Here is a 17,344-nt window from a genome sequence, read left to right as displayed (position 1 = left end):
TAGAAATGAACTTACACTCGTAGATTTCCAACATGTATTTATTTTTTTCCATTAGTAGACTAAAGTTTTGAGCTATATCACATTACCATTTCTGATGACTGAACTGGGCTGTAAGATGGTTTGAACAAAGCTTTCTTTCTGTGATACTTAATCTCCACTGAAAACATATTGAGGAATATATCACCATGGATGTATATGAGGGTGTTTCAAGAAATATTTGAACAAGGAACACCCACAATGAATTTGGAAAAACTATTCATGGACTGATATCTCATAGTAATTAAATAGGAGAAAGAGAGCTGAGCACCATCTTTCCTTACCTTTGCTCCCAGACTGTGGATGCAGTGTGACACAATAACATCATATGTTAGCAGTCATGATGTCCCTGGGAAGATGCCTTGTATCATTAAACTGTGACACAAAATAACCATTGATTTTTCTTTAGTTGCTTCTTGTCAGGTGTTTTGTCACAGAAATAGGAAAACATAACTGATATACTTAGCATTCTCCCAAATTCAGAGGTACAATATCTGATTCCTTTCTATCATTCTTACCTGTTTCCTGAGCATCAGAAGTCCATTTACAGAAAGTATTTTAACCATAAACCCTTTGTTTCTGATATATGTATGCACTTTTTAATAATGTATGTCTTAGTGCAAAATGTCACAAGAGTCTGTATCCCTACAAATTAATAGCACTTAAAATAATTGTAGGAATTTTACTTCAAGTCCCCTGAGTCAGGATGTTTCTGGCATGGAGTAGTTTCATGATGCTTTGTTACTTTGATACCCAAGATGTCCTCTTTAAAAACAAGGTGCAGGGCTGGAGAGATGGCTCAGCAGTTAAGAGCACTGACCGCTCTTCCAAAGGTTGTGAGTTCAAATCCCAGCAACCACATGATGGCTCACAACCATCTGCAATGAGATCTGATGCCCTCTTCTGGGGTGTCTGAAGACATCTACAGTGTACTTACATATAATAAATAAATAAATCTTAAAAAAAAACAAGGTGCAGAGATACATATCTGTGGGTGATTGAATGGGTTTGAAAGTAAACAAAATGCTGCTATTCTAGTTTTCAAAAGTGACTAGACAATGCAATACATTCATAAATATGTGGAAAGCCACACTCCACACTAAAATAGCTGTCAAGGATTAGGCCTACGCATTTTAGAAAAAAAAATAAGAAAGAAAAGCCGCAGAACTGTGTGGAGAGCCATGCCGCGAGCAATTGCAAGCTGCGAGCAATCGCCATTATATGAACAACAATATGAACTAACCAGTACCCCGGAGCTCTTGTCTCTAGTTGCATATGTATCAAAAGATGGCCTAGTCAGCCATCACTGCAAAGAGAGGCCCATTGGACTTGCAAACTTTATATGCCCCAGTACAGGGGAACCCCAGGGCCAAATAGGGGGAGTGGGTGGGTAGGGGATGGGGGGGGGTGGGTATGGGGGACTTTTGGGATATCATTGAAAATGTAAACGAGTAAAATACCTAATAAAAAAAAAGATGGTGCTGTCCTCCACTGTGCCTAACTAGTAAACAAGCCTTGTACACAGGTGCGAGAGTGAACTCACTCCTAGTCACTGCCCATCTCGGGGCATAGTAATGGGGTGATGGGCGAGCAATGAATCAGGAGCTGTCACGCCACATCAGGTGCTGAAACATCACACTGTGGGCTATATAAGCAGCACCATTTTCTGGGTTAGGGGTCTTCCTGAGAAGTAAGCAATAGAGCTTTGCCGCAGAAGATTCCGGTTGTCCTGAGTGTGTTCTTGCCGGCGGGGACAAAAGCTCGGGCAATAGAACTGGAATCAGCTTTTAGTTATAGTGCATTCTCACACTTTGTGAAAATTTGTTGACGGTTGTGAGGTTGTGATTTACATAGCAGCTTAAGTACTTTAAAACAGAACAGAAAAAGCTCTCTAAAGGTGCTGGTGCTGTGAGACCCCAACTTAGAGTGTTTCTCCCTGGAAGGTAAAGCCCCTGGACATTCCCCAAGCTTATTTTCCCTGATCTCTAAAAATGCAGCCAGAAAAAAAGCTCTTTGTTCTCTATAGCCAGCAAAGGCCTTTTTGTTTCTATACTGTACAACCAGAGATGCCTGCCTTCCTGTGCTGAGACACAGAGATAAAAATTCAGAAAAAAAAACACTCCCCACTCCTCATGCCTTTTAAAATTCAACAAGGACACCTGGCAGAGAAGAACTCTGCTGGCTCCTCCCAACACTCCTCCCAACTCCTCCCAACCCTCCTCCTAACTCCTTCCAATTCCTCAGCTAGCTGTTAAAAGCCCCTTACTGTTACAGCTTGGGGTCGAACTCCCCTGCCCTGCGTGGCAGGAAGAGTTCGTCCTCAGCTAGCTGATAATAAAACCTCTAGCAGTTTGCATCAGGTGTGGTTTCTCTGGGGTCATTGGGGTAACAGCCAGCTCATCCCAGGACTTGAGCAGAGGCCCAGCTTTGGGGGCCTTACAGTGCATGTTCATGTATGAACACATATCTACATGATTTAATTTGCTATATGATGACATGAATAGAATAGAAGCAGAATGGTCAGATCTCTCATTACCATTAGATTTAATATTGAACATTATCATTTTAATTTATTTACATCTTTAAGACAAAAATTATTTTCATATTTTCTTGGATTTTTGAGAAAATAATTTAATAAAATATGTAGTTCTGATTCTTAAGTAGTAAGAATACTACATATATCTATTACTCATGATTGTTGTGTGAAAGACTTTTCTTGGGATATGTTCTCTCTCTCTCTCTCTCTCTCTCTCTCTCTCTCTCTCTCTCTCTCTCTCTCACACACACACACACACACACACACACACACACACACACACATACACACAGCTAATTACTCCAGGAAAATAAAAGATATGAGAAACCAAACTGGTAACAGTATCAAAGTCCAACTTAGTGATGCAAAGTGTTTTTATTGTGATCATAAACAGGATGTGAGTGGAGAGTATTAGCAGGATACATGACCCAAAACAGATGCCTTACCAAAACAAAAACCAAACCAAAACAAAACAAAGCAAAAAACAAAAACAAAAACAAAACAAAAAACAAAAAACCCAAAACAAACAAAACCCATCTCAACCTAGAAGATAAATCACAGAACAGCACAGCTTAAACACAGTTCCACAAATTTAAAAAAACTACCTCCCCTCACTGCTTTTTTAATCACACTTGTTGTCCCAGAACATCTTAACGTCCTTAAAGCTAAGGAGTGGGAGTGGGGAGTGGATTTAACCAGTCAGTTTTCCATCTTTCCAGGCATGTGATGTTTTATTTACTTTGGAAGTCTCATGAGTGTTCCCTTCACTCCTGGAGGGCATCTTCAACTTGGAGGATGCTGATACCTTACATGATGGATGTTCTTATTTCACAGGAAATTGGGAATGGACTGGGGACTGGGAGAATATTGGGTAAATCTTTATTGTGCAAATATCAGAACTTGAGCTTGGAGGATCAACATTTATGTACAAGCCAGGTGCTCTAATTTTTTTTTTTCTGTTGCTGAGATAAAGCATTAACCAAAACCAAGTTCGTGAGGAAAGGGTGGATTTTTATCTTACACTTCCAGGTTATATTCAGTCCCCCCTGGGAAGCCAGATGAGGAGCCCAGAACAGGAATCTGGAGGCATGAGCTGAAGCAGAAGGCATGGGAAAGTTCTGATCTCTGACTTACATTCATTGCTTTCTTATTTTGGTTTCTTATACAACCTGGAACCACCTGCCAAGCAGTTAAACAGCCTAACCATGTAAGTGTATCATAGATGTTCCCAAAAGTCAATGTAATTAAGACAGTTCCTCAATTGAGCTGTCCTTTTCATATGTGACTTTAGTTTGTGTGAAGTTGTAAAAATCAACTAGCACATCTGGCATGGTAACATGTCCATGTAATACAAGTGTATTTAGGAAGAAAGTATATTTAGGCTACAGCTGGTGGCCAGACAGCCTAGCTGAATTGGTAAATTTCAGATTTAGTCAGAGACCTTGTCTGAAAAAGTCAGGAGCAGGGTGATAGAGGAAGACATCCAATGCCAATCACTCCGGCTGCTATCTGCATGCATATCAACACAAACTTACACATAAACACATGTATAGTGTGTGAGTTCATGTGCACCACCCACTAAATAAATAAATAAATAAATAAATAAAAAAAATGGGATGGGAAAGATAGAAAGTTAACGATATCATCTATACGCTATGTCTTCTGAAGTTTCAAGTGTTCTAGGAGCTGATATGCCAAGAATGGCTAAATGACACCATCAGGCCACTAGCTAAATGCATAAACACATAAAACATGAAAAAACAAATCAGAGATTTATTGAAGGCATTTGTGTTACTGTGTTGCACCAAGTCATAATGCCATTGGTAATGGCTTTATAATAAAGACTTTGTGGATCAACAAAGTGTATATGTCACAGACCTGGCATGTATATTGGGCAACACTTGTCAATAATAGACCTTCAAAATGAATAAACTACCAGAGAAGAACTAAGTAAATAATATGGAGCTTGAATCTTGAGACCTTTGCTCACAGTTTTACCATGATAGTGACATTAAAATATGACTCAGTATTATTGTCCATAAGTTTATAAGAATTCATTTCAGAGAGTAAGATACTGTACTTTACTAATGTCAATTATATCCATCACATTTTGTTTATTAGAAAATTATATACCTAAAATGGTGAATTTTTAAGAGTTCTACATAATTGGATCTTTTTAAAACTTATTTCTGTGTTATAAAGAGGGGCAAAGAGCAATGCCATATATTCATGACTTAGAGAGATTGAAGCCATTGATATTGATAAGAATATAGTTATATATGGGTTCAAATGCTTGGTTTGAAAATATGAAGACCTGAGATTGAATACTCAGCACATTTTTTGTTTGTTTGTTTGTTTGTTTTTGAGACAGGGTTTCTTTGTATAGCCCTGGCTGTCCTGCAACTCACTTTGTAGACCAGGCTAGCCTTGAACTCAGAAATCTGCCTGTCTCTGCCTCCCAAGTGCTGGAATTAAAGGCGTGCTCCACCAACACCTGGCAAAGACTCAGCACTCATATAAATAGAATGCTTAGAGGGTAGAACAAGACAACTGTTGTCTTCCTCTGGGCTTTGCATATGCATACATAGACTCACAGATCTGCATTTGCAAGCACATAGCATACATACATATATACAGATTTAAAAATATGCATTATGTCACAAATCTTTCAACTTCTCAAAAATCCATCTTAACAAGAGTGTTTCTACTTCTTTTTTTTAATTAGGTATTTTCCTCATTTACATTTTCAATGCTATCCCAAAGGTCCCCCATATCCACCCCCCCAATCCCCTACCCACCCACTGCCCCTTTTTGGCACTGGTGTTCCCCTGTACTGGGGCATATAAAGTTTGCAAGTCCAATGGGCCTCTCTTTGCAGTGATGACCGACTAGGCCATCTTTTGATACATATGCAGCTAAAGACAAGAGCTCCCCGGTACTGGTTAGTTCATATTGTTGTTCCACATATAGGGTTGCAGTTCCCTTTAGCTCCTTGAGTAATTTCTCTAGCTCCTCCATAAAGGGCCGTATGACCCATCCAATAGCTGACTGTGATCATCCACTTCTGTGTTTGCTAGGCCCCGGCATAGTCTCACAAGAGAGAACTATATCTGGGTCCTTTCAGCAAAATCTTGCTAGTGTATGCAATGGTGTCAACATTTGGAAGCTGATTATGGGATGGATCCCTGCATATGACAATCACTAGATGGTCCATCCTTTCGTCACAGCTCCAAATTTTGTCTCTGTAACTCCTTCTATGGGTGTTTTGTTCCCATTTCTAAGAAAGACTAAAGTGTCCACACTTTGGTCTTCGTTCTTCTTGAATTTCATGCGTTTGGCAAGTTGTATCTTATATCTTGGGTATCCTAAGTTTCTGGGCTAATATGCACTAATCAGTGAGTACATATTGTGCGAGTTCCTTTGTGATTGGGTTACTTCACTCAGGATGATACCCTCCAGGTCCATCCATTTGCCTAGGAATTTCATAAATTCATTCTTTTGAAATAGCTGAGTAGTATTCCATTGTGTAAATGTACCACATTTTCTGTATCCATTCCTCTGTTGAGGGGCATCTGGGTTCTTTCCAGCCTCTGGCTATTATAAATAAGGCTGCTATGAACATAGTGGAGCATGTGTTCTTCTTACTGGTTGGGACATCTTCTGGATATATGCCCAGGAGAGGTATTGCGGGATCCTCTGGTAGTACTATGTCCAATTTTCTGAGGAACCGCCAGACTGATTTCCAGAGTGGTTGTACAAGCTTGCAATCCCACCAACAATGGAGGAGTGTTCCCCTTTCTCCACATCCTCGCCAGCATCTGCTGTCACCTGAGTTTTTGATCTTAGCCATTCTGACTGGAGTGAAGTGGAATCTCAGTGTTGTTTTGATTTGCATTTCCCTGATGATTAAGGATGTTGAACATTTTTTCAGGTGCTTCTCTGCCATTCGGTATTCCTCAGGTGAGAATTCTTTGTTCAGCTCTGAGCCCCATTTTTTAATGGGGTTATTTGATTTTCTGGAGTCCACCTTCTTGAGTTCTTTATATATATTGGATATTAGTCCCCTATCTGATTTGGGATAGGTAAAGATCCTTTCCCAATTTGTTGGTGGTCTTTTTGTCTTATTGAAGGTGTCTTTTGCTTTGCAGAAGCTTTGCAATTTTATGAGGTCCCATTTATCGATTCTTGATGTTACAGCACAAGCCATTGCTGTTCTATTCAGGAATTTTTCCCCTGTACCCATATCTTCAAGGCTTTTCTCTGCTATCTCCTCTATAAGTTTCAGTGTCTCTGGTTTTATGTGGAGTTCCTTAATCCACTTAGATTTGACCTTAGTACAAGGAGATAGAAATGGATCAATTCGCATTCTTCTACATGATAACCGCCAGTTGTGCCAGCAACATTTGTTGAAAATGCTGTCTTTTTTCCACTGGATGGTTTTAGCTCCCTTGTCAAAGATCAAGTGACCATAGGTGTGTGGATTCATCTCTGGGTCTTCAATTCTGTTCCATTGGTCTACTTGTCTGTCACTATACCAGTACCATGCAGTTTTGATCACAATTGCTCTGTAGTACAGTTTTGGGTCCGGCATGGTGATTCCACCAGAGGTTCTTTTATCCTTGACAAGAGTTTTTGCTATCCTCGGTTTTTTGTTATTCCAGATGAATCTGCCGATTGCCCTTTCTAATTCGTTGAAGAATTGAGTTGGAATTTTAATGGGGATTGCATTGAATCTGTAGATTGCTTTTGGCAAGATAGCCATTTTTACAATGTTGATCCTGCCAATCCATGAGCATGGGAGATCTTTCCATCTTCTGAGATCTTCTTTAATTTCTTTCTTTAGAGACTTGAAGTTTTTATCATACAGATCTTTCACTTCCTTAGTTAGAGTCACGCCAAGGTATTTTATATTATTTGTGACTATTGAGAAGGCTGTTGTTTCCCTAATTTCTTTCTCAGCCTGTTAATCCTTTGTGTACAGAAAGGCCATTGACTTGTTTGAGTTAATTTTATATCCAGCTACTTCATTGAAGCTGTTTATCAGGCTTAGGAGTTCTCTGGTAGAATTTTTAGGGTCACTTATATATACTATCATCTCATCTGCCAAAAGTGATATTTTGACTTCTTCCTTTCCAATTTGTATCCCCTTGATCTCCTTTTTTTGTCTAATTGCTCTGGCTAGGACTTCAAGTACAATGTTGAATAGGTAGGGTGAGAGTGGACAGCCTTGTCTAGTCCCTGATTTTAGTGGGATTGCTTCAAGCTTCTCACCATTTACTTTGATGTTGGCTACTGGTTTGCTGTAGATTGCTTTTATCATGTTTAGGTATGGGCCTTGAATTCCTGATCTTTCCAAGACTTTTATCATGAATGGATGTTGGATTTTGTCAAATGCTTTCTCAGCATCTAACGAGATGATCATGTGGTTTTTGTCTTTGAGTTTGTTTATATAGTGGATTACATTGATGGATTTCTGTATATTGAAACATCCCTGCATCCCTGGGATGAAACCTACTTGGTCAGGATGGATGATTGTTTTGATGTGTTCTTGGATTCAGTTAGCAAGAACTTTATTGAGGATTTTTGCATTGATATTCATAAGGGAAATTGGTCTGAATTCCTCTATCTTTGTTGGGTCTTTTTGTGGTTTAGGTATCAGAGTAATTGTGGCTTTATAGAATGAGTTGGGTAGAGTACCTTCCGTTTCTATTTTGTGGAATAGTTTGTGAAGAACTGGAATTAGGTCTTCTTTGAAGGTCTGATAGAAGTCTGCACTAAACCCATCTGGTCCTGGGCTTTTTTTTGGCTGGGAGACTATTAATGACTGCTTCTATTTCTTTAGGCGATATAGGACTGTTGAGATCATTAACCTGATCTTGATTTAGCTTTGGTACCTGGTATCTGTCTAGAAACTTGTCCATTTCATCCAGTTTTTCCAGTTTTATTGAGTATAGCCTTTTGTAGAAGGATCTGATGGCGTTTTGGATTTCTTCAGGATCTGTTGTTATGTCTCCCTTTTCATTTCTGATTTTGTTAATTAGGATGCTTTCCCTGTGCCCTCTAGTGAGTCTGGCTAAGGGTTTATCTATCTTTCTGATTTCCTCAAAGAACCAGCTCTTTGATTGGTTGATTCTTTGAATAGTTCTTCTTGTTTCCACTTGGTTGATTTCACCCCTGAGTTTGATTATTTCCTGCCATCTACTCCTCTTGGGTGAATTTGCTTCCTTTTCTTCTAGAACTTTTAGGTGTGTTGTCAAGCTGCTAATGTGTGCTCTCTCTAGTTTCTTTTTGGAGGCACTCAGAGCTATGAGTTTTCCTCTTAGGAATGTTTTCATTGTGTCCCATAAGTTTGGGAATGTTGTGGCTTCATTTTCATTAAACTCCAAAAAGTCCTTAATTTCTTTCTTTATTCCTTCCTTGACCAAGGTATCATTGAGAAGAGTGTTGTTCAGTTTCCACGTGAATGTTGGCTTTCTATTATTTATGTTGTTATTGAAGATCAGCCTTAGTCCATGGTGATCTGTTAGGATGCATGGGACAATTTCAATATTTTTGTATCTGTTGAGGCTTGTTTTGTGACCAATTATGGGGTCAATTTTAGAGAAGGTACCATGAGGTGCTGAGAAGAAGGTATATCCTTTTGTTTTAGGATAAAATGTTCTGTAGATATCTGTTAAGTCCATTTGTTTCATCACTTCTGTTAGTTTCACCGTGTCCCTGTTTAGTTTCTGTTTCCATGATCTGTCCATTGGTGAAAGTGGTGTGTTGAAGTCTCCCACTATTATTGTGTGAGGTGCAATGTGTGCTTTGAGCTTTACTAAAGTTTCTTTAATGAATGTGGCTGCCCTTGTATTTGGAGTATAGATATTCAGAATTGAGAGTTCCTCTCGGAGGATTTTACCTTTGATGAGTATGAAGTGCCATTCCTTGTCTTTTTGGATTATTTTGGGTTGGAAGTCGATTTTGTTAGATGTTAGAATGGCTACTCCAGCTTGTTTCTTCATACCATTTGCTTGGAAAATTGTTTTCCAGCCTTTCATTCTGAGGTAGTGTCTATCTCTTTCTCTGAGATGAGTTTCCTGTAAGCAGCAAAATGTTGGGTCTTGTTTGTGTAGCCAGTTTGTTAGTCTATGTTTTTTTATTGGGGAGTTGAGTCCATTGATATTAAGAGATATTAAGGAAAAGTAATTGTTGCTTCCTGTTATTTTTGTTGTTAAAGTTGGCATTCTGTTCTTGTGGCTGTCTTCTTTTAGGTTTGTTGAGGAATTGCCTTCTTGTTTTTTCTAGGGCGTGGTTCCTGTCCTTGTATTGTTTTTTTTTCTGTTATTATCCTTTGAAGGGCTGGATTCGTGGAGAGATAATGGGTGAATTAATTTTGTGGAGGAATACTTTGGTTTCTCCTTCTCTGGTAATTGAGAGTTTGGCTGGGTATAGTAGCCTGGGCTGGAATTTGTGTTCTCTTAGTGTCTGTATAACATCTGTCCAGGCTCCTCTGGCTTTCATAGTCTCTGGTGAAAAATCTGGTGTAATTCTGATAGGCTTGCCTTTATATGTTACTTGACCTTTTTCTCTTACTGCTTTTAGTATTCTATCTTTATTTAGTGCATTTGATGTTCTGATTATTATGTGTCAGGAGGAATTTCTTTTCTGGTCCAGTCTATTTGGAGTTCTGTAGGCTTCTTGTATGTTCATGGGCATCTCTTTCTTTAGATTTGGGAAGTTTTCTTCAATAATTTTGTTGAAGGTGTTTGCTGGTCCTTTGAGTTGAAAATCTTCATTCTCATCCACTCCTATTATCCGTAGGTTTGGTCTTCTCATTGTGTCCTGGATTTCCTGGATGTTTTGAGTTAGGATCTTTTTGCGTTTTCCATTTTCTTTGATTGTTGTGCCGATGTTCTCTATGGAATCTTCTGCACCTGAGATTCTCTCTTCCATCTCTTCTATTCTGTTGCTGATGCTGGCATCTATGGTTCCAGATTTCTTTCCTAGGGTTTCTATCTCCAGCGTTGCCTCACTTTGGGTTTTTTTTATTGTGTCTACTTCCCTTTTCAGGTCTAGTATGGTTTTGTTCATTTCCATCACCTGTTTGGATGTGTTTTCTTGTTTTTCTATAAGGACTTCTACCTGTTTGGTTGTGTTTTCCTGTTTTTCTTTAAGGACTTGTAACTCTTTAGCAGTGTTCTCCTGTATTTCTTTAAGTGAGTTATTAAATTCCTTCTTTTTATCCTCTACCATCATCATGATATATGCTTTTAAATTCAGGTCTACCTTTTCAGATGTGTTAGGGTGCCCTGGACTGGGCGAAGTGGGCGTTCTGGGTTCTGATGATGTTGAGTGGTCCTGGTTTCTGTTAGTAGGATTCTTATGTTTACCTTTTGCCATCTGTCAATCTCTGGAGTTAGTTGTTATAGTTGTCTTTGTTTAGAGATTGTTCCTCTGGTGATTTTGTTACCCTCTATCAGCAGATGTGGGAAACTAGCTCTCTCCTCTGAGTTTCAGTGGTCAGAGCAGTCTCTGCAGGAAAGCTCTCCTCTTTCAGGGAAGGTGCACAGTTATCTGGTGTTTGGACCTCCTCCTGGCTGAAGATGAAGGCCCAAAACAGGATCTTTCCCAGAAGCTGTGTTGCTTTGGCCAGGAAGGTGGCCGGTTGTCTGGAGCCGAAGATGTTGCCGCCTCAGAAGCTCTGTGGCTCTCAGAACACACTTTTTAATACCTTTGTAAGGGGCAGATTTGAGCAACAGGGTTCCAATTGATGTAGCAAGTAATCCTTTCAGGCATTGGTTGGTTTGTATAGTGACTAATTAACCCTTTGGCCTAGTGACTCACTTTGCCTGCCCCCATGGTGAATTATAATGATTTGGTCAGCAAAACAATAGTACATTTTGAACTTATGGGTTAGCTATTAACATCACAGCTATTAACATCAGGGGGATTCTAGTGACAAGGTCAGGGTGGTTTGTGGTCTGTCTCAGAATTCAGTGTGGGGCAGGGGTAGGAGAATTGTTAATCTTGTTATGGTTATTTCTCTGAGAAGAGCTAATATTGTTTTGGCAGCTGGTAGTCATTTTGATCGCTAAAACTATGTTTTTATATTTGTTTAGTCAGCCAGCTTCCTTAGCTGGCTCTGCACTTTGCCTGGTAGTACAGTTTAGAAAGTCCTTTTCAGAGGAGGAAGGTATTAGGTGATCTTGAATTCATTTTGGATATTACAGTAGATCTGCCCCATCTAGGCACACATCTTTTATTCATATTAGTTGAATTGTGTTTTCCTTGCATGCGCTTATTTGGGTAGATTTATCACAGCACACACTCAACTTCCTTCTAACTTTCAGTTTACTTTGTACACCTTGGAAATCCATTTTTTTTTCTATTTAAACTAAAAATAACTTCAACCCCATCCCCTGAACCCCCGATAAAGAAAATTTACAATTTTGCCTCCTTCAGATTCTGGATACAGAGAGACACACTCTCTTTGGTTTCATGATAGTGTGTGTTTCAGGAGGCTATGTGTGGAAAGCAAACGTTGACATTAGGTGTCCAGCTGTGTAACTTGTTATCTTTTTCCCTTGAGATGAGGTCTCTCATTAAACCTGAAGCTAAGCTGGCAGCAAACAAGGAAAATGAACCTCCTATCTGTGCCTGTCACACTGTCAGAGGCTCTTACCTTGGCCTGGGTTTTCACACTGTTGATACGAACTCAGTCAGGCCCCAGTTCCGTATGCTGTTAGAAAACATGGACACGCACATGTGTAGTCAAAGAATTCTTTTTTTAAAAATATTTTTTATTATTACTTATTTTCCTCAATTACATTTACAATGCTATCCCAAAAGTCCCCCATACCAACCCCCACACTTCCCTACCCACCCATTCCCATTTTTGGACCCTGGCATTCCCCTGTACTGGGGCATATAAAGTTTGTGTGTCCAATGGGCCTCTCTTTCCAGTGATGGCCGACTAAGCCATCTTTTGATACATATGCAGCTAGAGTCAAGAGCTCCGGGGTACTGGTTAGTTCATAATGTTGTTGCACCTACAGGGTTGCAAATCTCTTTAGCTCCTTGGATACTTTCTCTAGCTCCTCCATTGGGGGCCCTGTGCTCCATCCAAAAGCTGACTGTGAGCATCCACTTATGTGTTTGCTAGCCCCCTGCCTAGTCTCACAAGAGACAGCTATATCAGGGTCCTTTCACCCAACGCTTGCTAGTGTATGAAATGGTGTCATCATTTGGAGGCAAATTATGTGATGGATCCCTGGATATGGCAGCCTCTAGATGGTTCATCCTTTAGTCTCAGCTCCAAACTTTGTCTCTGTAACTCCTTCCATGGGTGATTGTTTCCAATTCTAAGAAGGTGTAAAGTGTCCACACTTTGGTCTTCGTTCTTCTTCAGTTTCATGTGTTTTACAAATTGTCTCATATATCTCAGGTATACTAAGTTTCTGGGCTAATATCCACTTATCAGTGAGTACATATCATTTGAGTTCTTTTGTGATTGTGTTACCTCACTCAGGATGATGCCCTCCAGGTCCATCAATTTGGCTAGAAATTTCATAAATTCATTCTTTTTAATAGCTGAGTAGTACTCCATCGTGTAAATGTACCACATTTTCTGTATCCATTCCTCTGTTGAGGGGCATCTGGGTTCTTTCCAGCTTCTGGCTATTATAAATAAGGCTGCTATGAACATAGTGGAGCATGTGTCTTTCTTACCAGTTGGGACATCTTCTGGATATATGCCCAGAAGAGGTATTGTGGGATCCTCCAGTAGTAATATGTCCAATTTTCTGAGGAAGCGCCAGACTGATTTCCAGAGTGGTTGTACAAGCTTGCAATGCCACCAACAATGGAGGAGTGTTCCTCTTTCACCACATCCTCCCCAGCATCTGCTGTCACCTGAATTTTTGATCTTAGCCATTCTGTCTGGTGTGAGATGGAATCTCAGGGTTATTTTGATTTGCATTTCTCTGATGATTAAGGATGCTGAGCATTTTTTTCAGGTGCTTCTCAGCCATTCGGTATTCCTCAGGTGAGAATTCTTTGTTTAGCTCTGAGCCCCATTTTTTAATGGGGTTATTTGATTTTCTGGAGTGCACCTTCTTGAGTTCTTTATATATATATTGGATATTAGTCCCCTATCTGATTTAGAATACGTAAAGATCCTTTCCCAATCTATTGGTGGCCTTTTTGTCTTATTGACGGTGTCTTTTGCCTTGCAGAAGCTTTGCAGTTTCATGAGGTCCCATTTGTCAATTCTCGATCTTACAGCACAAGCCATTACTGTTCTGTTTAAGAATTTGTCTCCTGTGCCCATATCTTCGAGACTTTTCCCCACTTTCTCCTCTATAAGTTTCAGTGTCTCTGTTTTTATGTGAAGTTCCTTGATCCACTTAGATTTGACTTTAGTACTAGGAGATAGGAATGGATCGATCGCATTCTCCTACATGTTAACAACCAGTTGTGCCAGCACCATATGTTGAAAATGCTGTCTTTCTTCCACTTGATGGTTTTACCTCCCTTGTCGAAGATCAAGTGACCATAGGTGTGTGGGTTCATTTCTCGGTCTTCAATTCTATTCCATTGGTCTACTTGTCTGTCTCTATACCAGTACCATGCAGTTATTATCACAATTGCTCTGTAGTAAAGCTTTAGGTCAGGCATGGTGATTCCACCAGAGGTTCTATTATCCTTGAGAATAGTTTTTGCTCTCCTAGGTTTTTTGTTATTCCAGATGAATTTGCAGATTGCTCTTTCTAATTCGTTGAAGAATTGAGTTGGAATTTTGATAGGGATTGCATTGAATCTGTAGATTGCTTTTGGCAAGATAGCCATTTTTACAATGTTGATCCTGCCAGTCCATGAGCATGGGAGATCTTTCCATCTTCTGAGATCTTCTTTAATTTCTTTCTTCAGAGACTTGAAGTTTTTATCATACAGATCTTTTACTTCCTTATTTGAGTCACGCCAAGGTATTTTATCTTATTTATTACAATTGAGAAGGGTGTTGTTTCTCTAATTTCTTTCTCAGCCTGTTTATTCCTTGTGTAGAAAAAGGCCATTTACTTGTTTGAGTTAATTTAATTCCAGCTACTTCACCAAAGCTGTTTATCAGGTTCAGGAGTTCTCTGGTGGAATTTTTAGGGTCACTTATATATACTATCATATCATCTGCAAAGAGTGATATTTTGACTTCTTCCTTTCCCATTTGTATCCCCTTGATCTCCTTTTGTTGTCGAATTGCTCTGGCTAGGACTTCAAGTACTATGTTGAATAGGTAGGGAGAAAGTGGGCAGCCTTGTCTAGTCCCTGATTTTAGTGGGATTGCTTCCAGCTTCTCACCATTTACTTTCATGTTGGCTACTGGTTTGCTGTAGATTGCTTTTATAATGTTTAGGTATGGGCCTTGAATTCCTGATCTTTCCAAGACTTTTATAATGAATTGGTGTTAGATTTTATCAAATGTTTTTTCCGCATCTAAGGAGATGATCATGTGGTTTTTGTCTTTGAGTTTGTTTATATAATGGATTACGTTGATGGATTTCCATATATTAAACCATCCCTGAATCCCTGGAATAAAACCTACTTAGTCAGGATGGATGATTGCTTTAATGTGTTCTTGGATTCGGTTAGCGAGAATTTTATTGAGTATTTTTGCATCGATATTCATAAGAGAAATTGGTCTGAAGTTCTCTATCCTTGTTGGATCTTTCTGTGGTTTAGGTATCAGAGTAATTGTGGCTTCATAGAATGAGTTGGGGAGAGTACCTTCTACATCTATTTTGTGGAATAGTTTGTGCAGAACTGGGATTAGATCTTCTTTGAAGGTCTGGTAGAACTCTGCACTAAACCCTTCTGGTCCTGGGCTTTTTTTGGCTGGGAGACTATTAATGACTGCTTCTATTTCTTTAGGGGATATGTTAGATCGTTAACTTGATCCTGATTTAACTTTGGTACCTGGTATCTGTCTAGAAATTTGTCCATTTTGTCCAGGTTTTCCAGTTTTGTTGAGTATAGCCTTTTGTAGAAGGATCTGATGGTGTTTTGGATTTCTTCAGGATCTGTTGTTATGTCTCCCTTTTCATTTCTGATTTTGTTAATTTGGATGCTGTCCCTGTGCTCTCTAGTGAGTCTAGCTAAGGGTTTATCTATCTTGTTTCTCAAAGAACCAACTCCTCGTTTGGTTAATTCTTTGAATAGTTCTTCTTGTTTCCACTTGGTTGATTTCACCCTCTAGTTTGATTATTTCCTGCCATCTACTCCTCTTGGGTGAATTTGCTTCCTTTTTTTTCAAGAGCATTTAGATGTGTTGTCAAGCTGCTAGTATGTGCTCTCTCTAGTTTCTTTTTGGAGGCACTCAGAGTTATGAGTTTCACTCTTAGAAATGCTTTCATTGTGTCCCATAGGTTTGGGTATGTTGTGGCTTCATTTTCATTAAACTCTAAAAAGTCTTTAATTTCTTTCTTTATTCCTTCCTTTACCAAGGTATCATTGAGAAGAGTGTTGTTCAGTTTCCACGTGAATGTTGGCTTTCCATTATTTATGTTGTTATTGAAGATCAGCCTTAGTCCATGGTGGTCTGATAGGATGCATCTTTATTTGTCATTTCCCATAGTTATTTCACTGAGGATGATTTGAGAGTGAGTGGGTTTGTTTTTTGTTTTTTTTGTTTGTTTTTTGAACTTTAACACTTGTGAAGTATTCTTTATCCCAAAGGATCATTGCTGGAACTTGAATCCATCTGGCTGGCCAGGATTATGCTGCTACTTATTTTTCTGTAGAGGAAAACTTGCAGGAGTTGGTTCTCATCTTCCTTCAATTGACCCTCTATCAACTGTCAGTTCAGCTGGATAATCTTGCTATATGTCTTTTTTTTTTTTTTTTTTTTTTTTGTGATTGAGTATCTCAGGAAGAACTCTAAGGCTTAACTAATTTTCTAAACTTGCTGACCATCAAGACCCAGGGATTCACTTGTCTGTGCTCATCCTCAGCATTGACTCTGGTCATAGAGGGAAACACCACAAACCTGGCTTTTCCACATGGGGGCTAAGGATCAGAACTCATGTCCTTATGTCTATAGAACAGCACTTTACTTACAAAGCCATCTCTGTTTCCCAGTGTTTTTATAATGAAACATTAGATGTATAGAAATATCATGCTGTATTCTACATGTTCTATACTAGGAGACATCTCAAGGTGCAGATAAGAAGGCAAAAACTTAGTTGTAAAACTAATTGTCTCTTACAAAATTTCTTGGGTCATCTTGATCATCAGCTTCTTCTCTCTGCTCACACCAAAAAAAAAAAAAAAAAACCAGCAAGAGGAGCCGAGCATCTGCTGGTCTCTATGTCAATCTTTCGGGCCTTCTCAATGCAGAGCTCCATAAACCTGATTGCTACCAATATTATTTATTTTTCTTATCACTGCAGCAAAATATATCAAAAATCCTTAAGGAACAATGAGTTTATTTTGGCTCACACTTTGAAGTTATGGTCTATCCAAGAGGGAAGACATGATCACAGATTGTTGAGAGTACTCCACACTGCATCATGAGCAGGGAACTGAATGCTGTGCTCAGCTTGCTTTCTCAGTTATTTTTACCCAGTTCAGGACTCTGGCACATTAAGAGCACTCTTTTTACCTTAGTTCAGTCTTAATCCTCCATCAAAGTCATCGTCTGAGACTTATTTACAAAGTGATTTTAGATCCTGTCATGTTGACAATATTAACAAACACACTATCGTCTCTCTGTATTTCTACATTTCAAATTTTGCTAAC

The sequence above is a fragment of the Mus musculus genome, chromosome 17 (assembly GCF_000001635.26).
Source record: "Mus musculus strain C57BL/6J chromosome 17, GRCm38.p6 C57BL/6J".
Lineage (NCBI taxonomy): Eukaryota > Metazoa > Chordata > Mammalia > Rodentia > Muridae > Mus > Mus musculus.
This window is presented reverse-complemented; position numbering follows the sequence as displayed.